Consider the following 25,569-nt stretch of genomic DNA (forward strand, 5'->3'; position numbering starts at 1 on the left):
AATGTGGATGTGCCCCCTGTTGCTGCGCAAGTGCACTTTGGAGATGGATTCTGTGGCTCCAATAGTGTTGAAATTATGCATGATTCAGAGCCATATGAGATGGCAAGGGCTCTTGATTCTGATGATGATTGCCCTATTGGAGAGATGACAGAGAGTGATGTTGAGATGCTGAGGCGTATCTTTCCCGGCTGTTGTGATCCAAGAGTTCACGAGTTCAGCGATCTTACTCATTCTGATTAGGCATGTGTAGAAGGACGTGATGATGAGCTCCTAGAAGCTCCTAATGCCAGTCCTAACATGGTAATTGAGAATGAGAGGGTGTTCAATGACCTCCCTGCATTGAAGAGGTGGTTGCAGGCTTTTGTAGTGATACAAAAGAGACCTTACAAGGTCTTGCATTCATATGCGGAGCGCCGTTACATAGTTGTGTGTGACAAGGAACGCTACCCATGGAGGGTTTGTGCAAGGAAGCAAAAGGTCACCGGAAAGTGGAAGATCACAAAAGTTGTCGGGCCACACAATTATGCTGACCATGAGCTAACACTGAGGCATCAGCAGTTGACATCTACCCTCATTGCCAAGCGGTTGATGGGAATATTGCAGGGAGAACCCAACATGAAGGTTAGGACAATTATCAGGACCGTTGAGGCATTTTATGGAGGTTATGTGATAACTTATGGTAAAGCTTGGAGGGCTAAGCAGCGAGCGTGGAAGATGATATATGGGGACTGGGAGGATGGGTACGAGCAGCTACCAGTACTTTTCAATGCAATTAAAGCGATGAATCTAGGCATGCATTATGAGTACATCCCAAAACCAAATACATGGAAGGATGGGAGGCAGATATTCTTCCGTGCTTTCTGGTGCTTCCCTCTATGTGTCAAGGCCTTTAGGCACTATCATCCCGTCTTCTCCATTGATGGTATGTTCTTGATTGGCAAATACTAGGGCACACTTCTTATAGCCATATCATGTGACACGAACAACAAGTTGGTTCCTTTGGCATTTGTTTTGGTTGAGAAGGAGAACAATGATAGTTGGGGATGGTTCTTGAGGCTAGTCCAAATATACGTGGTTGGGCCTGATAGGGAGGTTGGCGTCATATCTGATAGGCACCAGGGCATACTTAATGCCGTGCGAGAGCAGGTAGAGGGGTATGCACCTTTTCACCATCATTGGTGTAATCAGCACCTTGCCAAGAATCTACTCTGAAAGGATGGTGTGAAGGGTAACTTTGATCTATTCTAGGAGACTACACGACAGCTTGAGGACAAGTACTTTTAGAAAAAGTTGAAGAAGGTTAGAACCACATCAAATGCAGAAGGTAGACAATGGCTCATAGGTTTGATGAGGGATTTGAAGAAATGGACGAGAGCTCACGACGCCGGTGGATGGAGGTACGAGTTTTAGTGTAGCAACATGGCGGAGTCATTCAATAAGTTGCTATTGGGGATACGTGGTATGCCTGTGAATGCAATCAATCAATTCACCTTCTATAAGCTTGTTGTCTGGTTCAATGATAGACACGCCCATGCATTGAATTTGCAGAGTGATAGGGAGATATGGGCTCCAAAACCAAAGGCACACCTAGAGAAGGCAAATGAAAGGGCTGGCACACATGAGGTTACATGCTTTGACTATGCCACAGGGACATATCAGGTCAAGCATAGGGGTGGTACAACGTCCGACGGCAAGGTCCGAGAGTCGAGGATGCATGTGGTTGTCCTCCAAGATTTCAAATCCACTTGTGGTAAACCAAGGCAGTACCACTTTCTATGTTCCCATTTGGTGGTAGTAGTTAGGCATCATAACTATAATATCGAGAGCAGGATACCTCACGAGTTCAGTTGTGACATGCTTGTGCACACATGGAGCCCCCACTTCGTGCCTTTTCAGGGCCCTAGAGAGTGGCCTCCATATGATGGGCCAAAGTACATTGTGGATCCAGCTTATCATTGGAACAAGCATGGATTAAGGAAGAGGACGAGGCACAGAATGGTTATGGATCAGATACCTAGAAGAATGAGGCGTGGGAGATGGACCCCATTTGTTACTGACCCCGAGCAGTATGAGTGCGGCAAGTGTGGTAGACTTGGCCACAATTCATAAAGTTGTCATTGGCAGATTAGTGAGGTGCGACTATTGGTTGATTTTATTATTTCATATTTATCGTATTTATTTAATTAATTATGCATGTCTCAATTTATGCATGTAATTATGTCAATTACTTGTACATTTCTAAGTTCATGTTTCATTGTATATTGAATTTCTAATTCATAGACTTTTTTGTAGGATGGCGTAATTCCACTTGCTCGACCCGACGTACGAGGCAACCCACCGAGGACGTCTCATAGCGTAGGGGCAGGTAATAATCTATACGTTTTGTTCAAATGGTGAGCATACATGTGTTCGTGAAGTAACATGAGACTATGTTTTATTCCATATAGGCCCTTCTGCTCCTTCGTCCTAGAACGCACAGTGGGTTCTTGGACATGCGGTACGACGATATGTACACTCCTTTCCTACAAAGAGTTGGTCTGGATGTCATCTCTTTTCAGGTTCATTGTGGGTTACCCAAGTTCAACTCAGCGGCCATAACTGCGTTGGTTGACAAGTATTATATTCAATCATTGCCTCCAATCATGGTCATTTGTTCAAGTGCTTGCCTTTTTGACATGTAATCTTGCTTTGTCTAAAATATAGGTGGCGGTCGAAGACTCACGGCTTCCACCTACCTTTAAGGGAGATGACAGTCACGCTTTAGGACTATCAGAAGATGTTCGGCCTGAGGATTCATGGCAACCTAGTCATCGGGCAGTGTAGATCAGAAGGCTGGAGAGCACAAGTGGAGGCCTTCCTTGGGCGTGAGCTTGGCGAGCAAGGGGCTCGCACTTCTAGAGTTCTTATCTCCTGGCTTTGGCAAGAGTTCGCATAGTGCCCCAAGGAGGCAGATGAGGAGATAGTTGGGTACTACTGCAGGGCGTGGATCCTACACCTATTTGCCTGCATTCTCTTCCCCAATGCCATGGGTGACACTGTGTAACAGAACTACCCAATTTATACAAGATCAAGTACGACTGTCCCCGCTAACACGTTGACACGCACATACTTTCACTCATATAAACCCGGTAGTCCGCCGAGTGTCCTGAAAGACCTCGGTAAATCAACATCACAACCAAGATCACGTGATTAAGCAAATACACATCACATACACAGGGTTGTAGCGGAAATAATATTACAACTGGGTTCACAATTAAAAGTACCAGTTTGGGTTTCAAAATCGATTAGTGAAAACAACATAGCTTTTAAAAGATTACATTAATATATGTTCCAAATACATTGCTAGCATAAGTGACATCATCCTACAAAAGCATATAGATGAGAAGTAACGATAGAATCACCGAGCCACCGGCGGTTAGCCACCATCTTCACAGGCCGAGAACTTCACCTGCAACATGGTGGGATAAACCCTGAGTACGAGAAGGTACTCAGCTAGACTTACCCATCAAAACCAGAAATAAAAGACACCAAGGGTCATGCAAGGCTTATGAGGTGGGCTAGCTGGACACAGTTGCATAAAAGAGCTTATGAATATAGTGACCAATTTAAACTTCGCATCAAGTTTATCATCATTTACCTGTCCACTAGATTTGCACCTGTACTAGAGCACTCACTTATTAGGAGCAATCAATATTAACCATAGCAGGTATAATAAGGCTGTCATCATCATATCATCATTTCTGAACCATTATGTTATTTAGTGTATCTACTTTGGAGATAAGCCCGTCAAGTTCTCACTAACTGGGAGAGACAGCGACTCAATTCGAATTACAACTCAGCTGAGGGGGTATTCCTAACTCTCACCCTAGCATACTTTGCAAGGGTAGCCATGGGTCACCTTTGGGACAACTTAGGAACCAAATTCGCGGGTTCGATCAGCGCCAGCACTCTCAGGGATTACCCTTCTGCCAGGACGATCAGGACTTTTAAATCACCTGCCCTTGGACTCACGCCTACGGCTCCCTTCCGAGGCGTACTTTATACTTATCGACTCCCGGCCTGAGTTGAGCTACTCGGCTTCGCGGTTGGTCTTCGGACACGGCCAACTAAGAGATAGGCATGCGTTCAATATGAACATGAAAGGCTCCAAGATTCAGTCCTTAATCGACACAGATGGAGTCACTACAAACCGGCAAGCCTCCGTCCAGTCTTCATTTCAAATTAAAACTGGTTCTTTTCCACGATAGCAAATATAGCCAACCGTGCCATATGTATCTTCTTATATCTCGTAGGTGACAGGAAATCACTTGACTTCTACCGTGTTTAAGCAGCGCTAAGCACTACACGAGCCTGAGCTACATAGGATTCAGGGTATCAATATCTGGACAAGGATTGGATAACCAATGCAGCAAGTGTTTGCATCCAACACCTAAACTTAATGCAACAATATATATATATATATGTAACAATAATACTTCAACTACATTTCGGAAATTAGGAGGCTTAATATGCTCTGGGCCTTGCCTGGGATCCAACACTAGGTTTGTGTTTGTTAGATGACACTCGCTAAGTGAGCATCTCCCGTCCTAGCACTTGTCCAGTCCTTCCACCTTCGGGATAGGTCCACCATACACCGTCTTCGGGTTCGGCTCCAACATCACATCCTTCACGTGGTGCATCTAGCATACCTAGATGAGATGCAATATACAAGTGCATAAATATGAAGAATAGTACCATGAGACGCATCACAAGATAGCAAGCAAGACAAGCATAGTTTACACTAACACACTGAAGTACTTTGCGAAGCTTAACTTAACATCACACAATCTATCATGCTAAGATGGTAAAGAAGACGACAACACTAAGCATGACACAAGTTTCCTAAGATCTCAGGTGCTCTAACTCAGTCATCATTCAAGGCATAAGTCACACTTAACAATATACAAGCAAACACTATAATTGGAATCTGTCAATTTCTGGACATGCAAACAGCAGCTACAAGATTTAGCTATAACTGGAGTTACACAAATCCAAATGACTTGCAAGAAGACATTTTGGAAAGCTTATGAAATTATCTACATTTCATATATAACCATCACAGCATGATTCCCATGTTAAGTAGGTCGAAATTATACCTTTACAGAAACTGGTTCATACAAAACAGAGAGCAGCCATTTCTGGAACCCAACTTTAAATAGGCATAACTCACAAACCACAAGACCAAATACCACCAAATTTTAACATCAGCTAGATACATGAATTATCTACAACTTTTATATAAACAAGTTTCACAACAAAGCACATTATCATGAAGAACTTTGCTAAGTTCTCAGATCTGTCCATAAACCACATCGGCAAGAACATAATTATTAACTTATGTTGCAAATTCATAATTGGGCAAAACCAACTTTACCAACATTTCACACATGACTAAAGAACACCAGAAGACCTAGTGTCCATGACCAAATAAATTCTTTTAATGCATTTCTTAATTTATTTTAGATAACAAGGTGACTTAATGAACATATACAAAAAGTATACAATAAATTCTACAAAAATTACAGTGGCTCACATATCCTCTCAATAGTCTACTGTACAAAGTTCACTCCATTTGAATATGTATAGCAACCTCTATGAAAAAGACAAGTTGCTAAAGCAAGAAATCATGTGAGAGCAAGATAAACCAATAAATCACTCATACTTCATCCAATACTCATGAAATTTTTACCACACATCAAACATCATATGAGTAGCATGCCACAAAAATTTCACTTCATTTGGAGCCCTACAACTACAGTTATGAAAAAGACAAATATAACTAGAATTGAAAACCTAGATGCATAAATCCATTTTCACAGCTAAAACTTTAAACTAAAACCTGAAATATTATAGATCTACTGCATATAAAATTTCACAAGGATTCCAAAAAGTCATCATTTGCTATTTTACGAATTTCCTATGATTTATTATGATTTTCCAAACTTTCAGCTGATTTAACACAAATAGGTCCCTAGGAGCACTATTCATATGAGTCTATACATTGCAGATAGGACCCTCCCTTTCTCCTAATTGTTGCGCAAAGTCCTTGACGTGGATTTGCAGTAGAGCATGTTCTGGAGCTCGCCGTTTCGGCCGGCAAGGACGGCGCCGGTGGCGAGCTGCAAGGCCGCGGCGAGCTGTGGGGCTGCGGCAAGCCATGGACCGCGCCTGGCCATAGCTTGACTGGTAGAAGCGGCAGGAGGAGGGCGCGGCTGCGAGCGCTCTGCCGGGGGCCGACCATGGTGGCGTAGACGTGGTCCAGCACTACAGCGTCGCGAGGTCGGGCGGCAGACAGCGGCCGGCTGCGGCCCTGCTGTGGCCAGCAGCGGCGTGGCTGGTTCGGGCAGAGGAAGCCGGAGCAAGGAGAGCAGCGGCAGCGATGGAGTTCCAGCTCACGTCAGCCACGGCGAGCGAGACGCAGAGGAGAGAAAGAGAGGCGAGTGAGAGAGAGAGCAGAGGGCACCGTTCTCAGCATTCCAGCACAAGAGGGGGCGAGGTGGCGCTCATGCGACAAGGGAGGCCAGCACAGACGAGCCACGCGGCCTGCAGTGCCCGAAGTCGGTCGGCCATGGCATCCGCCTGCTGGTTCGATTTCAAAGTCTGAAGGATTGAAATACCACCTCAAAAATGCGACTGAAGCTCCATTTTCCTCCCATCATATCTCCTACACCGATAGATGATTTGTTCCACCGATTACACCGTTGTGTACAGATACAAGAGTACTCCAACTTTTATTAAAGGAGTTTGGCCAGATTCAAAATGGTTTGCAAACTAAAATTCACCAAATATGGGTACATGAAACTGAAATCAGCTCCAACACTTAGCCAAATTTGCGAAGTCCAAAAATAGCAGCGGATTGCAACTTTGAGCCTCTGTTTGACTTGCTTACACGCTGATCTAGCTCTTGGTCTAAACATAAAGTTTGTTGTACATAATATGGACTCCAACTTTTTGATTCCAAACTTTCATGAAACTTTTCCATGGATCAATATAGATGGATATTGATGCGAGACACATGAAACAAGTACATCCAGCATTACTCAAGCATACTTTTTAGAAAAGGCAACATGTAAGCAATGGTGCATGGTCCAAGTTTAAGTGGTGGCTCATTTTCATATATTTGACCTAACATCTCCATCACCACTTAACATGTCAAGGTTGAGCTTAAACCCATTGCTTAACTGGTGACAAACACCTGGGGTGTTACAGCCCTCCCCCTTAAAGGAATCGCGTCCCGAGATTCGGTGCGAAAGACTTTTAAGGGAAGAGAAACTTGTCATCCAGTTTCCAACATCAGGGATAGCATTAGGCTACTTAACTTCGAAGTATCAGAGAGGCTAATTTGGTCACGACACTTTCTGATACTTGCTCTTCGTCGTATGCTGTTGTCTGAAGAATTTCCTTCGTTGGCGTCCATAAAGCATTATTACATTGGAAGGAATCCAAGATAGCATTGTCCTTCGTACTTCATCCTCGATGTACGAAGAGTGATTCAAATGTAGACTAAATACTTGTAGCATTTACTTCCCTAGTGGATATAGCACATAACTTATGGACTTTCACTAGATCGCAGTCGGTTGAAGGATATTCCTTGCAACGGTGCTATATTTGTTCACAAGGTTTGAAAAGCAGTTATCTACTAAAGTGGCTCGAGCACAACCTTTCGCAAAGGAGGTGATCATAGATAGGGTAAACATCCTTTGAGGGTATGAGAAGCTAGTTAATCAATATCCAAACTGGTTGTAGTGGTGCGCTCACTCATATGTCAACTGATGGAAAGCTACATAATGTTCCATGTGTGCAGTGCTCTTTCTCTAATAACAATACTGTATCACCTGAGTCAGTTGAGTGAGCGGTGAATGTGATAGCTGACTCAGTCGGCTCAATGTTCTCGATGATCATTCCTTAGGGAGCCTTTGGATCTAAGTTGCAACAGTGATCTGGGTTGAATCTGATGCAACCTATTAGGTAAAAACACATATAAGGTACCAAAGTCATGTCAGCATTGGAGAACTATTGACGCAGAAGGATGTTAGCGAGGCTTGGAGGACAACATAAGTTGCAAGTAATCACAAAACTAGGGACTAGTTCACTACCAAGCAGGTTAAGTACAATTTGCCTTCGTGGTGCAGTTGCACAGCAAGTTGGGTTTACTTGCATCGTAGCAAAACCAGCTTTCTTAAACTATATTTGACGTCGAGGCTTCCATTCTTAGGCCAATCAATATCTCAAAAACCATAATCCAAAAATCTATGGTTTGACACCTTTCCAATTACATTCGAATTGCAAGGCACAATTTGACTTCTAGAACACCTTGACTGCTCACACATTGCTGATCTAAGAGGGCAAAAGCAAGGCACATAGGGGTGCAATTAGTCTTCTCAAGGGTAAGGAGGGTTGTCTAACAGCAATACACCTACAAGTTGTAATTTCTTGGCATGAATGACAAACACAACCGTCTAATGCAAATGATGATCGCAGTCATAACGAAATTGCAGATTCTGTACCCTTTTGTTTTCTATTCATATCTCACAAACTACTGCTTCAATATGCACAAATTTTGGTGGGCATGTAGATCCATGGGTCTTCTAACTACTCACCAAAATTCAACTCAACCGGACACCGTTTGACCATCCAAACAATTCATCTACCAAAACTGCTGTGTTCTGAAATAGCAGCAAACCAAGCCGACAAGGTATCTCTCAAATCCAATGTTTTACTCAACCAATACTCAAACCAACTTAAGACATTGAAGGGTCCTAAGCAAGGAATGAGATCACCAAGTTTGGAGTAAATCCAACTTCGTTTGAGTCACTAATCGCCGGCTTGAAGATAACCGGTTTAGTGCCATAAAATCTGGACAGATTTCGTGTTCTCCCTTTTCTTTGCTTCACACATTGAGGTGTGTGTTTTGCACTCTTTAACCTTTCTCATAGCAGCAGCAGCCTTTCCCTAGCTGAGGATGGAGGCTAGAGTTTTCCTGACATGTTTCTTAGGTAACAATTTCCGCCGTTGATCTCGACACCAACTTGACGATGCACAAGCATTGGACTTGTGGGCTATTTTCACAGGGCGCAAAGCATTACTCCACATGGAGGGCATTCCTACATAGACAAGGAACCGTTTCTGAATATTCCCTGGCACTTGGTCCAATAGAACCTTGAACAAATCCATTTGTGGTACCTAGGGGCACAAAGATGCTGACTGAAACTAGGGATGTGTTTTTGCTAGCTCCTACATAGCCGATACAACGTCTTGTACTATCTGTGTGATTGTCCAAGATGGAATTGACTGGATAGCACAGGTTTTGGAAAACAAAGCAGTAGTTGCATTGCTAAACGGCTTGCTATTACATTACTTATCATTGCTCTGCGAGACATAACCTTCGTAATTAGAAAAAAGTTGTCACCTAGCCGGAGGTTAAGCTTCCGACTAGTAACTAATCAGTTGTCTCTCAACACTCAAAGTTCCAATTTCTTACTCTTGACCACAACAGTAATTGCAATCGAGGCACAAAAAGATGGTCGCCATCGAAGTCTGTAGATAATGAGTCACACTAGAGATGGTTGATTTCAACTGTATGACCATCAAGCACCTACAGATCAAGAACTTGAACGGGAGGTTCATGAGCACCCGGTGACCTATTACACCACATGATATCGCCATCCATTATCATTAGATTGATAACTTGTCCAACATTAAGTGTTGGATACCTTTCTGATCCAACATGGATGACATAAGTTGCTCATCAGACGATCGATGTCATTACAGGGACAGTTAGGTAGAGTCGCTTGTTTACCACCTCTTGCCGTCTATTATTGTTTATGTCAGTGACTAGTTCTTCAAAGGATATCCTTTTTGTGACTTCAAAAGGAAGCTCTACTACTTTCGGTCTGAGATATGGATCTTCGATAAGATATAGAGAGATAACCAAGGAAGAGCTCACGTGAAAATAACACATCGGTGCAGTTTGACAATGGATCATGACTAGAAACCTCGATACCAGCGCGCACCCAGTAGCACAACCATGCGTCGGCCGCCCACAAGGAGGCCCCAAGTTCCGTCGTGGCACCGTAGATCGCTAGTCGTGGCACCATTACTGAACATACAACCAAAGTGAAACTTCTAGTGGCACCAATTAGATTGTAAGAACAAGCATTGTGCAAAAGAGGGATAGCAAACAAGGCTAGTCACAAGGTTAGGAATCAACAAGGAGGTGATCAGAAGATCAAAACACAGCGCAAAAGAACATAGCCTAATTGCCAAAGGCAACTAAGCAGGAGACTCTTGCTTAATTTCCATAAATGCCTCATGTCCACCAAAGTGATTACCAGATAAAGATTAACATGAGATTTGGTCTTGTCGAGCAGCAACATGAGATCAAGACTGATAAACATCCAGGGACTTGAATGGGTTGGAGGCAAAATAAACGAGATTCGAAGGTCAGAGCCAATGCACTAACTAGGGATTCAGTTGATAAAGCAATGACATGATCTGCGCAGAAAAGATTCCAAAGCTAGGGCAGATAGCGATTAGCGTTGCACTAGCTCATCCGTAAGAGAAAGAGCAATGAAGTCCGACAAAGATTTTTGAGCAAGGTCCTCCCCCATAGGAGCGGGACAACCACGACACATGCAAGCATTCAAGGGAATTAAGCTTGGGCCTAAGGTCGAGCAAAGGCATGGATAAAGGTCTTCGTAGCACAACGTTCAAGGCTAGCAACCACATGTACAGGCTTAGGTTCCTAAGAGAGAACTTAATTGTAGACGACAACCCTGATATTACCAAGACTTGGACGCTGCTCTAGGATAGCGCTCTTCCACACTCATATGCTTACCGAGGACAAAAGGGTGACAACTATGGCACTACCTAGATAACGAGCATCCACGCCTACATCATGGTCTTAAGCGAGCATTTCGAAACACTCAATCCAATTAGCTTAAATGGCTATTACGAAGCACAAAGCTCGTACATAACAAGCAGTCACCTACAACAACACCACTACACATATCAGGCAAAACATGGTGGTAAGGCACTGTTATCTTTTGTTTCCTTTTTACTGAGTAGGTGGATATCTCTACAAAACAAGTTTTACTTACATTTAGCAATTTAGTTTTCGAAGGGGTGAGTTTTTGTCAATTAATAACTTGTCATCTATTTCCTTTGGAAGCAAACATACAAGACAAAACTAATCACACACTACCTTCAAGCATAGCTATTCAAGCAGCATGGGACAAGGCATTTTGTCTAGCTTCACACAGGGAAGATAGTAACATCACATTGATCGCAAGTTACTTAGTATTAGAACAAGGTGAGGGAAGCATATTTATGCACAAGCACAATCATGATGCATGCTCGTCCTATTCGTCCTCACAAAATTGCCAGCCTAAGGTGGCAATCACGTTCTATGTCGGTGGCATAACACGTACTCTCTCGATATATAGCTAGTCGTCAGCTATATTCAATCTACGCATTCGTGGTTAGCGTACCTGCAGGCAAATTCATTGCAGCCCATCCCCACAAGAGATAAATAAGCATACAATGAAAGCAGTAAACTAAGATACTCTCCATATATACATCCCCAGATGTATATACTTTGATATCCATAGCTACCCGATAAATATACCCGCAATTAAGTACCTTCATATATACATGTGTGTAACATGTAAATATTCCAGTAACCAAAGCTAACTCTCCCCTAGACCGACAGTGGGACGGTCATACTCTCACAACTCACACTTACCTGGGCGTAGAGACAATTAATCCATACATTACCATTCAAGCGAATGGCATCCATACAATAGCACGCCGTATGGACGACGAAAGTAAAACCCCCCATGTTAGTACTTAGATAGCCACCTAATAGTCCTTAACTGGGCATAAAGGAGGATGTCGCTAGCATAGTTTTGCAAATTAGTTTTGACAAATTTGCCTGTAGCTACAGTTTTAGTTAAAATAGGCTTTTTAAAACCAAAACTTTGTTTTTAAAACAATGTACATGACAGTATTATGCTTAATCTTGCTCTGATGCCAGCTGTAATAGAACCGCCCAATTTATACAAGATCAAGTACGACTGTCCCCGCTAACACGTTGACACGCACATACTTTCACTCATATAAACCCGGTAGTCCGCCGAGTGTCCCGAAAGACCTCGGTAAATCAACATCACAACCAAGATCACGTGATTAAGCAAATACACATCACATACACAGGGTTGCAGCGGAAATAATATTACAACTGGGTTCACAATTAAAAGTACTAGTTTGGGTTTCAAAATTGATTAGTGAAAACAACATAGCTTTCAAAAGATTACATTAATATATGTTCCAAATACATTGCTAGCATAAGTGACATCATCCGACAAAAGCATATAGATGAGAAGTAACGATAGAATCACCGAGCCACCGGCGGTTAGCCACCATCTTCACAGGCCGAGAACTTCACCTGCAACATGGTGGGATAAACCCTGAGTACGAGAAGGTACTCAGCTAGACTTACCCGTCAAAACCAGAAATAAAAGACACCAAGGGTCATGCAAGGCTTATGAGGTGGGCTAGCTGGACACAGTTGCATAAAAGAGCTTATGAATATAGTGACCAATTTAAACTTCGCATCAAGTTTATCATCATTTACCTGTCCACTAGATTTGCACCTGTACTAGAGCACTCACTTATTAGGAGCAATCAATATTAACCATAGCAGGTATAATAAGGCTGTCATCATCATATCATCATTTCCGAACTATTATGTTATTTAGTGTATCTACTTTGGAGATAAGCCCGTCAAGTTCTCACTAACCGGGAGAGACGGCGACTCGAATCGAATTACAACTCAGCTGAGGGGGTATTCCTAACTCTCACCCTGGCATACTTTGCAAGGGTAGCCGTGGGTCACCTTTGGGACAACTCAGGAACCAAATTCGTGGGTTTGATCAGCGCCAGCACTCTCAGGGATTACCCTTCTGCCAGGACGATCAGGACTTTTAAATCACCTGCCCTTGGACTCACGCCTACGCCTCCCTTCCGAGGCGTACTTTATACTTATCGACTCCCGGCCTGAGTTGAGTTACTCGGCTTCGCGGTCGGTCTTCGGACACGGCCAACTAAGAGAGAGGCATGCGTTCAACATGAACAGGAAAGGCTCCAAGATTCAGTCCTTAATCGACACAGATGGAGTCACTACAAACCGGCAAGCCTCTGTCCGGTCTTCATTTCAAATTAAAACTGGTTCTTTTCCACGATAGCAAATATAGCCAACCGTACCATATGTATCTTCCTATATCTCGCAGGTGACAGGAAATCACTTGACTTCTACCGTGTTTAAGCAGGGCTAAGCACTACACGAGCCTGAGCTACATAGGATTCAGGGTATTAATATCTGGACAAGGATTGGATAACCAATGCAGCAAGTGTTTGCATCCAACACCTAAACTTAATGCAACAATATATATATGTAACAATAATACTTTAACTGCATTTCGGAAATTAGGAGGCTTAATATGCTCTAGGGCTTACCTGGGATCCAACACTAGGTTCGTGTTTGTTAGATGACACTCGCTAAGTGAGCATCTCCCGTCCTAGCACTTGTCCAGTCCTTCCACCTTCGGGATAGGTCCACCATACACCGTCTTCGGGTTTGGCTCCAACATCGCATCCTTCACGTGGTGCATCTAGCGTACCTAGATGAGATGCAATATACAAGTGCATAAATATGAAGAATAGTACCATGAGACGCATCATAAGATAGCAAGCAAGACAAGCATAGTTTACACTAACACACTAAAGTACTTTGCGATGCTTAACTTAACATCACACAATCTATCATGCTAAGATGGCAAAGAAGACGACAACACCAAGCATGACACAAGTTTCTCAAGATCTCAGGTGCTCTAACTCAGTCATCATTCAAGGCATAAGTCACACTTAACAATATACAAGCAAACACTATAATTGGAATCTGCCAATTTCAGGACATGCAAACAGCAGCTACAAGATTTAGCTATAACTGGAGTTATACAAATCCAAATGACTTGAAAGAAGACATTTTGGAAAGCTTATGAAATTATCTACATTTCATATATAACCATCACAACATGATTCCCATGTTAAGTAGGTCAAAATTATACCTTTACAGAAACTGGTTCATACAAAACAGAGAGCAGCCATTTCTAGAACCCAACTTTAAATAGGCATAACTCACAAACCACAAGACCAAATACCACCAAATTTTAACATCAGATAGATACATGAATTATCTACAACTTTTATATAAACAAGTTTCACAACAAAGCACATTATCATGAAGAACTTTGCTAAGTTCTCAGATCTGTCCATAAACCACATCGGCAAGAACATAATTATTAACTTATGTTGCAAATTCATAATTGGGCAAAACCAACTTTACCAACATTTCACACATGACTAAAGAACACCAGAAGACCTAGTGTCCATGACCAAATAAATTCTTTTAATGCATTTCTTAATTTATTTTAGATAACAAGGTGACTTAATGAACATATACCAAAAGTATACAATAAATTCTACAAAAATTACAGTGGCTCACATATCCTCTCAATAGTCTACTGTACAAAGTTCACTCCATTTGAATATGTATAGCAACCTCTATGAAAAAGACAAGTTGCTAAAGCAAGAAATCATGTGAGAGCAAGATAAACCAATAACTCACTCATACTTCATCCAATACTCATGAAATTTTTACCATACATCAAACATCATATGAGTAGCATGCCACAAAAATTTCACTTCATTTGGAGCCCTACAACTACAGTTATGAAAAAGACAAATATAACTAGAATTGAAAACCTAGATGCATAAATCCATTTTCACAGCTAAAACTTTAAACTAAAACCTGAAATATTATAGATCTACTGCATAGAAAATTTTACAAGGATTCCAAAAAGTCCCCATTTGCTATTTTACGAATTTCCTATGATTTATTATTATTTTCCAAACTTTCAGCTGATTTAACACAAATAGGTCCCTAGGAGCACTATTCATATGAGTCTATACATTGCAGATAGGACCCTCCCTTTCTCCTAATTGTTGCGCAAAGTCCTTGACGTGGATTTGCAGCAGAGCATATTTCTAGAGCTCGCCGTTTCGGCCGGCAAGGACGGCGCCGGTGGCGAGCTGCAAGGCCACGGCGAGCTGTGGGGCTGTGGCAAGCCATGGACCGTGCCTGGCCATAGCTTGACTGGTAGAAGCGGCAGGAGGAGGGCGCGGCTGCGAGCGCTCTGCTGGGAGCCAGCCATGGTGGCGTAGACGTGGTACAGCACTACAGCGTTGCGAGGCCGGGCGGCAGACAGCGGCCGGCTGCGGCCCTGCTGTGGCCAGCAGCGGCGTGGCTGGTTCGGGCAGAGGAAGCCGGAGCAAGGAGAGCAGCGGCAGCGATGGAGTTCCAGCATGCGTCAGCCACGGCGAGCGAGACGCAGAGGAGAGAAAGAGAGAGGCGAGTGAGTGAGAGAGAGAGAGCAGAGGGCGCCGTTCTCAGCATTCCAGCACAAGAGGGGGCGAGGTGGCGCTCATGCGACAAGGGAGGCCAGCACAGACGAGCCACGCGGCCTGCAGTGCCCGAAGTCGGTCGGCCACGGCATCCGCCTGCTGGTTCGATTTCAAAGTCTGAAGGATTGAAATACCACCTCAAAAATGCGACTGAAGCTCCATTTTCCTCCCATCGTATCTCCTACACCGATAGATGATTTGTTCCACCGATTACACCGTTGTGTACAGATACAAGAGTACTCCAACTTTTATTAAAGGAGTTTGGCCAGATTCAAAATGGTTTGCAAACTAAAATTCACCAAATATGGGTACATGAAACTGAAATCAGCTCCAACACTTAGCCAAATTTGCGAAGTCCAAAAATAGCAGCGGATTGCAACTTTGAGCCTCTGTTTGACTTGCTTACACGCTGATCTAGCTCTTGGTCTAAACATAAAGTTTGTTGTACATAATATGGACTCCAACTTTTATTTAGGTTCCACTGCCATGCAAACACTCTAAGCTGCAGTTCAAACCAAATCAAAGTAGCATCACTATAAAGCTTAAATCACCCTTTTTAATCTATTGGAGCATTTTCTGGCCACCTGGTCAACATGAACCCTTCATAACTTTTGTTCATGAGTGCAAGTAGAGTTGTTTGAGCAAGGTACCAAGGTTTGGTTGGCTTCATAGGTTTCCATCCACTTGATAAAGCAATTCATGCAAAGATATGACTTATCATTTCATGTGACTTTTTGATTCCAAACTTTCATGAAACTTTTCCATGGATCAATATAGATGGATATTGATGCGAGACACATGAAACAAGTACATCCAGCATTACTCAAGTATACTTTTTAGAAAAGGCAACATGTAAGCAATGGTGCATGGTCCAAGTTTAAGTGGTGGCTCATTTTCATATGTTTGACCTAACATCTCCATCACCACTTAACATGTCAAGGTTGAGCTTAAACCCATTGCTTAACTGGTGACAAACACCTGGGGTGTTACACACTACCTTCTAGATGTGGGTCCACTGCCTTAGTGACTAGGACCAGGTGGGTCACTACAGCTGGGGCTCTGCAGTCTTAGGTTTTCTATACCGGCAACTGTGCGAGGAGTGTCGTCGGACTTCGTCCACAACGTCACTTAGTGGATGCGTGTACCTGCTCTAGCTGTGGATGTGGGCTCATCTTCCAGTTGGTCATCTGGTGGTTCTGGCTCATCGTGAGTGGTTCTATGGTTAGCCTCCACGTCGGTAGCCGACGTGGGCGTACCTTTGGGACCAGGTGAGGTTCCATATGCAAGGTTTGAGCAGGCATACATTGAGTTCATGAACGAGCTAGACACGCTCACGATGTCTAGTGTAAGTAAATTTTATTTCCCATGCTGGTTTGAAATAGATTAGTATACCATATAACATCTTGTTTGGACATGTTGCAGGTGGAGTGGGAGCCGTAGGATGGAAAGGGGGCACTTTCTTTTTAGTTGAGCAACATTTGTGGGTTCAAAGACGACTTCTATAGGATGAGATGCCCTCTAATCTGCTTCTATGCTGTCGAGTTCCATCTGCAAGATAGAGTTGCACGCCAATTTGGAGTGAGACAGCTTTGGCCAATGGCTCCGTTCTCGACTGACGTTGACTTACACAAGTAAGTGTTTTGCTATTTCAAATGTCTCATGATGGTCCATTTCTATTAATATGGTGACATGTACATGGATTCAAGTAACGATGACATACGTGCAGGTTGGATCGTTAGAAGAATAGAAAGATTTTTGACTAGGAGAAGCACCACCAGTTCTACATTGAGCAATTGGAGGAGATGTACGACAATGTGGACGAGAACAACGAGCCACACACAAACCATGAGTTCAGGTGGTACCAAGCTTGGTACCAACATGCAACACGTTGCAGGCTGAGGGTACAGTGGACAAAAGATGACTACGCCGACATCAAGTCCTTCGACGATGAAGACACGGCGTACGACCAATCTACTCATGCAGGAAGGCAGGTGGAGGCAGGACCGATCTTGGATAGAGTGGTAAGTCAATTGCCTTATTTTTCTACGTTAAGTTGCATACTAATACATTAGGTGTTAGAGTTATCTATTTTAGTTAGTGCCACCTTCGAGCCGTATCATCCTTATAATACGTTAGATTCTTGTACAAAAATAAACAAAACCTATTGCTATCTGTTTAGAAGTATTATTACAGAGAACTTTGTTGCAGGGCAATACACTCAAATGCTCCATTGAAGACATTGAGCGCTTTCGACCGAGAGTCAGGGACGACGACATGCGTAGCTTTCTAGACGTAAGATTCAAAATATTCTTTCGAACATATTATTAATACGTTAGATTCTTTTAGTTAATATAATTTTGTATAGCAAAGGTTATCATGTCGGCTACGCCGTGCGGCTGCTCGTTGTGGTTGCAGGACAGACATGACATAAGACGTGTACGTTCCTTCCGCAGATAGAGGAGGCTTAGGTTCCTCTAGCTAAGCAGCTATAGGGGACGGGGATGAGGACGAGGATGATGACAAGGACGACGTGGACCAGAGGTACGAGGAGCTTGGCCCCTCTTAGCTCCATGACGCTCCCTCGACTCAGCCTACACAGCCTCCAGGCGCTAGGCGACGTCATCCACCTGACCCTTAACTCCAGGTATGAGCGCTCTCGGTCACAAGGGTAAGGGTAAGAGTAGGAGGCTGTAAGGGTTGTGGTAGATGTTAGTACGCACTATTATGAATTTTGTATTTACTTTCCTGTAACTATTTGGGACTGTACGAACATTGTGGACTATTTGGACTGTGCAGGACATGTTATGGTGATTGTAATGTTCGTTGTGGTTGCATTGTGCTCTTTGGATGATTAAATGTTTAGATTATATAATGATGTCTCTGTTTGTAATTGTGGATGCTCCTGAAACAAGGGAAACTCTTGCGATTTTTTCCATGAATCATTAATCATACTACACTGCTAAAAAGGCACAAATGTAGTACATTGCTAAAAAGGCACAAATGTACTACAAAGATCAAATGAGACACATATGTTTGTGTTTCTTGTTTATCTACTGCATGTTGGATGGTTGGCTTGGGTTACTATTCTGCAGCGGCTTCTAAACCTGCGCAGTTTGAGGACTGATGCCTGGATGCCACTGGCAAAGTGACATAAATTTTGTGCATGCTTCGTTGAACATAACAAGTTTAAGCTGTTATACATGTCTAAAGATTACAAACATAGAAAACAAAGGGGGAAAATAAAACAAAGTGTGCAACGAATAAGTAGAGTGTTGCATCACAACTAATAGTGTAACAATGGATTAAGGGACTACAGAGTAACTTGTACACAATATTACTGCTTAAGTTATATAGGATGTAAATTATGCAAAACCTTCAGCTTCTTTAACATTCCATCAACTCTTAGAGGAAACAAAATGTGGCGTTGTGTTGCATTACAGGATTGGCTTCTTATATGATTATTAACTTCATTTGGGTACAAAAATACAAATGAACAACGATATTAAGCTGAATATTATGACCACAAATAATGAAAACAACCACATAATGAAAAGTCCAATACTATACCACATTAAACAACATAATAATACTATAAGTACGTGCCGACACTAGACATAGGGGGCAAATGCACTTTTAAATCCTCAGTCTGAAATATATTGAGTAAGCAACTCATCATCCGAGTACCAGTCCTCTACCACAACCCTGTTGTTGTGGCTAGGCTCACCTGCATTGCTCTGACCTACCTGTCGCCTGTAGTAAGCGGCCTCCACTTCATCTGTGGCCTCAGCAGCCTGAGTGAAGAACGCGTCGTCATCCTCCTCCGTCTGCAAGCCCGCCTCTGCTAGAGCGATGAGCTCGCTCAGTCTACTAGTGTCGTCCTCAGCCTCCTCCTCCTGTAAACCCGCCTCTGCTAGAGTGATGAGCTCACTCAGTCTACTAGTGTCGTCATCATCCTCGTCTCCCTCATCAGACAACACAATCGGTGATTGAACGGTGCGACTAGCTCACGATCTGTGCTCATCTAACTTCTTTTCATCATACCTTGCACGAGCCACCTCTGTGGCATGTTCCTCGCTGCATCCAATCCATTCATCTATAAAATACAATCAGTTAGCAACGCGATTATATTTCATTTAAAATCAGGCAACAAAAAAAGGCTTTCAAGCACTCACTAGCATATAATGCAACAACATGCTCGTTCAAGATCTGCATCTGTACTCTTGTCTCCTCCCTTGCCATCTCCTCCTCTAACGTCATCCATCTCTCCAATCCCCCTTTATTAAGCCCAACATCGATCGGGTTACAAATACCGTGCTGTCTAGCAAACTCACGTATCTTTTCTTTGTGATGTTTAACGAATAGGTTGACGTAGTCAGGTCCATATCCCCTCTTCCGTGCAATTACTTGCCTCCCCTTCAGTTCATCCAAGAACTTAGCTTGATCATCATAACATTCCCACCTGCATTTCCTAGTGCTCTGTTCAAACAAAAAATTATATCATATATGTCTTAGCAAAAGAAACAAAATACGATTTCATGTTTACCATAAAAATAACCAACCTCATTATAGTCAACCATATGGCCACAATACCGGCATATTCCAAGCTCTGAAGGGACTAGGCCATAGTTGGATTTAACACCACATTCGCACATGATATGAGGTGCTTTGTAAATTACCTTTTCTTTCTTCTTTTCCTTAACCTTCGCGGTTCTTCGGGCCATTGGTTCTTAGAACCATACAATCACTCCTTTAAATGACACTTCGTCATTGAAAACACCTAAACAAGGTGACATTAGTACATGAACACATATAGCTCAACATTTCAACACATACACTTTGCACTTACTTTATGCTTGTTTGGACACACAAACTCCAATGTATTCTCAGGGTTTATCATAGCTCGATCTCTGCAATCGCACAGAGAAGGTTCCTTAAGTCGTCTAACTGCGGCTAGGTGTTTCTCCTTAGCCATCATTGGTGGAGGGTTAGGGGGTGGAACCCACCGCTTGAAGTGCTCACGTAGATGTCTCCTTCTAAACCAATCGTCGAAAAAGAGGTACCTAGGGTCAAACTTGTTTGCACCGTCGATCCACAGAAAGAAAACACACCTCTCATGGTCCTACACAACGAGATTCCAACAAAATATTAGTAGCATACTTACACAAATAAAGAAAAAGACAATGGAAAGAATTTCTTACATTAAAATGACTACATGTGTAGAAGCACCGCGCCACTGTGTCCGGATGTTTCGATTGAAACACGTGGACCGAGAAACCACAGTCACAGTTAGGGATAGGGAGGTCAGGAGGGACGGGGGTATCTTTGCTAGACACGTCGGGGTATAATTCTCAAGGATGGCCCCGTTTTCACCAAAACTCATCCCGATACATTTCTTGCATCTAACAAAACGGATGTAATTTAACAAACAAAAATCAAAACAACACAAATTAATATCAATGAGAACCATAACTACAATACAACCAATTTTGTTCTAAGAACCAAAAGCAATTAACATTAAACCTTAAACCTATGATTTCCCATTTAATGCACAACAATGAACCCATAACATAACTACATGTACTATGGTTACCTAGGTTTGCTAGTTTTTTCCACGTCTTGGCATCATCCTACGGTTGTATAATACAAATATTGAGGGATAGAAATAAACCCGAAGTAATGACGATTCTTAGGTTGAAAAATCTGACTAATATATACCGAATCGATGCGAAAAAAATTAGGAGAGAAGTGAGGATACATTGCTCTCGAAGATCTACGAATCAAATCAAAGTTTCGAAGGTCCAATATGTTGATTCGTGAGGTAGGACGAAGTGGGTAGAGAAAAAACCCGAGAGGGAGAAGAAAGAAGAGGAAGAAAGTTCGGGCAGAAAGGTTGGGGCCGGGGTTAAAACACCAGCTCGGCGCCAGTAACCCTGGCGCCGAGCTCGATGCCAAAATCTACAGCGCCGAGATGACTGTCATGTCACCGCCACGTCTGCTTCGAGCCCAAGATCTCGGCGCCAGGGACGCTGAGGCCGAGATGTGTAAGCTCGGTGCCAGTAACGATGGCGCCGAGCTAAGGGTCTAGATTTTGAAATCTTTCCTCCAGAGGCATATTTGTGAAATTTTTTCAAAAAAAGGGCTAAAAATAAAAAAATCAGCAAATGCACAGCTTGAATGATAAAAATGCATGTGACCTTTTAATATCTTATCCTCAAAAGTTGCAAACCAGCATTAAATAGTTTCAGTATATAGTACTTTGAAAGAGTGAAAAAAAGGTGCCACATGACTAGATTTGAAAAACTGAAGGAAAACGGTCAACATAGAGAAGCGGAGGAAATCGTAATGGATTGATAAAAGTTTCATAGCAGTGAAATAACGTATTAGGCATAAAGCAAAGTGAGGAAGAACATTAAAAAGAATGAGATACGTTCTTAATTAAATAGCAGTGATTTAAATGCTAGAACACAACATTCCTAAGAAGCTAATTACTAAATGCTAATAGAAATGCCAGATTACCCATGAATGCTTATACATGCAACCAGTAGTAATGAAGAAAATGTCGATAGGGTGTGCACATGACCATGATTTTGAAAAACAAACTTGAGAAAATAGACTCCATATTTTCTGAATTTTACAACAGAGAACCACAACATAATCAGGCCCTAGATAATGGACTAGTGTGAAACAAAAATAACCTAAAGTTTATCAAGCCTAGAAAACAACAGAATCAAAAGCTTCTAGTGAGATGAAAGAGCAAGTAACCAGAACTTCCGAACAACGCAATAGAACAAATGTTTAAAGCTTCTGTAACTTGCAGAAACTGGCATTAATTTAGGTTTAGGAAGTAACGAAAGTAGTTGCCAGGATCAACTGCCCTTCTTTCTAAGAACATATGCCGACAGTTACTAGGAAGTACGGAAATCATATGACGGTAAGCCCACATGCCATGAGTAAGCTTCGCAACCGACAAACCGTTAACATTCCCTGCGGTTTCAACAAACACAACAGGACAATTCAAGGGCAACACTTCAGAAAGTATAATTGGTATCATTTGTGAATATCCTGTGGTTGGATAAATGCAACACGACAATTCAAGGATGACATTTCTGAAAGTATAAACTGGCATCATTCGCGAACGGTTGATAACGAATCCCAGAAAATAAGGAAACACTAGTGTGGGTGCCCACGCTTCGCGTGGGAAGGAGGGCGGGAAAAAAAAGAAAAAAAAAAAGATGAAACGGGTGTGTACTGTTCCATAACGGGCATATACTGTTCTGTTTTGGATTTATACTGTTTATTGCAGATCTAGTACTGTTTATTGCAGATCCGGTACCCGGTACTGCTGATCTACAGTGATCTGAGTCTTGGGGAGCGCCGGACGCGCAGTGAAATATATATATATATATAAAAGTAGATAATGCCACAGATACTAAAATAGGAGGTAATTGTTGTTGCCTCAGCTAGTGTATGTTGAAGGTTGGAATAAGCTAATAAGCTGCGGAGTCCCTCCTATCATCATCAACCAAATAAGAAAAGGACACTTGCTTTTGTGGGCAATCACCTGACCTTAGAATACTAATACCATGTCGTTCTAGCCGTCAACATTATGACAATAGTCAAACAGCACACGGGGAACTTAAAGATGCACCAAAGGAATGTATTTTTAACTACTACTATCAATGTCACCCCGCACTAAAGTACTCCCTCCGTCCCATTGAGTTTGTCGCTCGGGAACCGGGATTGTGAGGGGGGCACGGTTTTCCAACGACAAACTCAATGGGACGGAGGGAGTAGTTATTAGTTAAGCAGATTCATGTCCCATTTGAAGGCCCCGTTTGGCAGGGCTTCACTTCATTAGTGAAGCTATTTTTTTTTTTTTTGCTTCAACTCCACGAACAGTTCCACCGGTGGAGCTGAAGCGGTTTTGGTAAACCGTTTGGTAAAATGGCTTTCCTGTGAGAGCATGTTTTAGGGGCCTGGAGGAGGAGCTGGGAGAAACCACTTTTTTGGTTTCATCCCACCCCAAATCACTGTGGGAACATGTTTTTAGGGGCTTCACAAGTGAAGCTATTTTACTTTACCCCGTTTGGCAGAAAACGGCTCCAAACGGCTCCTGAAGCCGGTGAAGAAGCCCTGCCAAACGGGGCCTAAGTAAGCCTGCAAATCTTCAGGTACACAAATGGAAAAGGATGTCTTACCTATTGAAGACAGCAGCTCCTTGAGCTCCGCTGCCCTCTTGATCGATGGCAACTTGAGGACAGGCGCACGAGACATTGCATCCCGGTACAGCGAGCTGACGGCGCCCCCGGACGCAGCGATGGCTCTGCAGCCGCGGTTGACGCTGGCCACGAGACATCCCTCGGTGGTAGCCATGGGAACATGGTACTGTACTCCATCCAGGAGCAGCGGGCCGACGACCCCGACCGGCACCTGCACGTACCGGATGGGCATCTCGCAGCATTGCCCCAGGATGGCCTGGTAGTCCATCCCGTCGAGTGGGAGCCCCTCGACGCCCCGCCCCATCATCCGCCGCAGCGCCTCCCGCCACAGCCTGGCCGCGCGGTGGCAGTCTCCGAGGCGCGACTCGAGGTGGTGCGACGGCAGCACGCCGGACACCACAGCGGCGACGATCTCCTCGTCCCCGTCCTCCACCCCGTCATGCAATGCCTCTGGCGCGTCGACGTCGGTGTCGGCGGCGGCGGCGCGCGTTTGGTTGGGGGAGCCACCCTGGTCGCGGCTGGCGGGGGTCTCGGTGTTCGCAAATGGGATGCCAGTGCCGCAAAGGCTGAAGACGTACACGATGGATGCCAGCTGGCAGACCACGGTGACGAACTCGCGGCCGCCGAGCAGGAATAGGAGCCGACGGTCCCTGTCGCTGCAGAGGCGGAGCAGGTCGCAGGAGGAGAGCACGAACGAGATCATCACCAGGACGTTGGCGATCCACACCGAGATGGGCAGCGAGCGCGCCGCCGCGATGCGGCCTCCGAGCCGGCGCACGTCCATCCACCACCGCTCGGGCATAACCGGCCACCACCGTCAGGGGGTTAGAGCGGAGCGCGAGCAAACCGGGGGGCGCGTGCGACGATTGTGTGTCGTGCGTGCAGCAACTGCTGGTGCGGGAGCCGGGAGGAGGGGGGCGGTGCGTAGCATGCCGTGCGGGACCAGCGTGGTGCGGCCTGCGGGGGGTGGTCGGTTCGTCGATGGGGATCGAACGGACGCGGAGCAGCCGCGGGGTTTCTTGCGCTGGTGGTGTGCACGAAACCCGCAAGGCCGCAGCGGCGGAAGGAGCGGGGCTGTTTCGCCTCTAGTGGGGCTCAGATGTTCAGCGTGACGGGCAAACGAGCGGACGGACAGGGGGCGGGCACGGGGCCCGCGCCGCCGCCTCGGCAAGCCGATTGTTTCAGAGGGCTGCTGAAAATCACCATCTTGTCTTGAATGCTAAATCAAACTAGGAAACTCTTTCAAATCCATAGAGCTGTCAACCTAGATGTTTTCAGGTCATAAAGATTGATGAAATTCTGGAATAAATATGTTAACTAGCACCTGATGTTGGGATAACTGGAAGCAACAGCCTTGATCATCATTTGCCACTCCATCCATTCTGAACTAATGCTATGCTAATGTCTAGCTAACACGTGTTGTACCACGAATCTAGCAGTAAATGTGAACAAGGCCAAATGACAATGGAAAATGTGAGACCTACCCTCAAAACATGGTTGATTTGAAATGTAAGAAATGTTTCCTTTAGTTCCTTGGCTATATCACACAAGACAGCCATATTATCATCACTCCTAGCAAGCCGGTCACCTCGAACCTGCTCCAGAAATCATAATTGTTACTCTTGTTATGAAATAGTTGAATGTTGCTAAAAGCCATAACTAAATAAGTACAGAACAAATCAGGCAAGAAGCCAGAAGTAAGCATATTTCATTCATATACTCACTTCATTATCAGGTAATGTTTCCAGATCAGCAGCTTTGGGATGCTATGACAGTCTTGTTTCTTCAG

The 25,569-nt window shown here is 43.8% G+C and overlaps 1 pseudogene; it reads right to left on the reverse strand.

Moving 5' to 3' along the window:
* The window catches only part of LOC136464263 (3-hydroxy-3-methylglutaryl-coenzyme A reductase 1-like), a 58,861-nt pseudogene extending 34,297 nt beyond the window's left edge, over nucleotides 1-24,564 (reverse strand).
* Between the last annotated feature and the right edge of the window lie 1,005 nt (nucleotides 24,565-25,569).

The sequence above is a fragment of the Miscanthus floridulus genome, chromosome 7 (genome assembly GCF_019320115.1).
Source record: "Miscanthus floridulus cultivar M001 chromosome 7, ASM1932011v1, whole genome shotgun sequence".
Taxonomy (NCBI): domain Eukaryota; kingdom Viridiplantae; phylum Streptophyta; class Magnoliopsida; order Poales; family Poaceae; genus Miscanthus; species Miscanthus floridulus.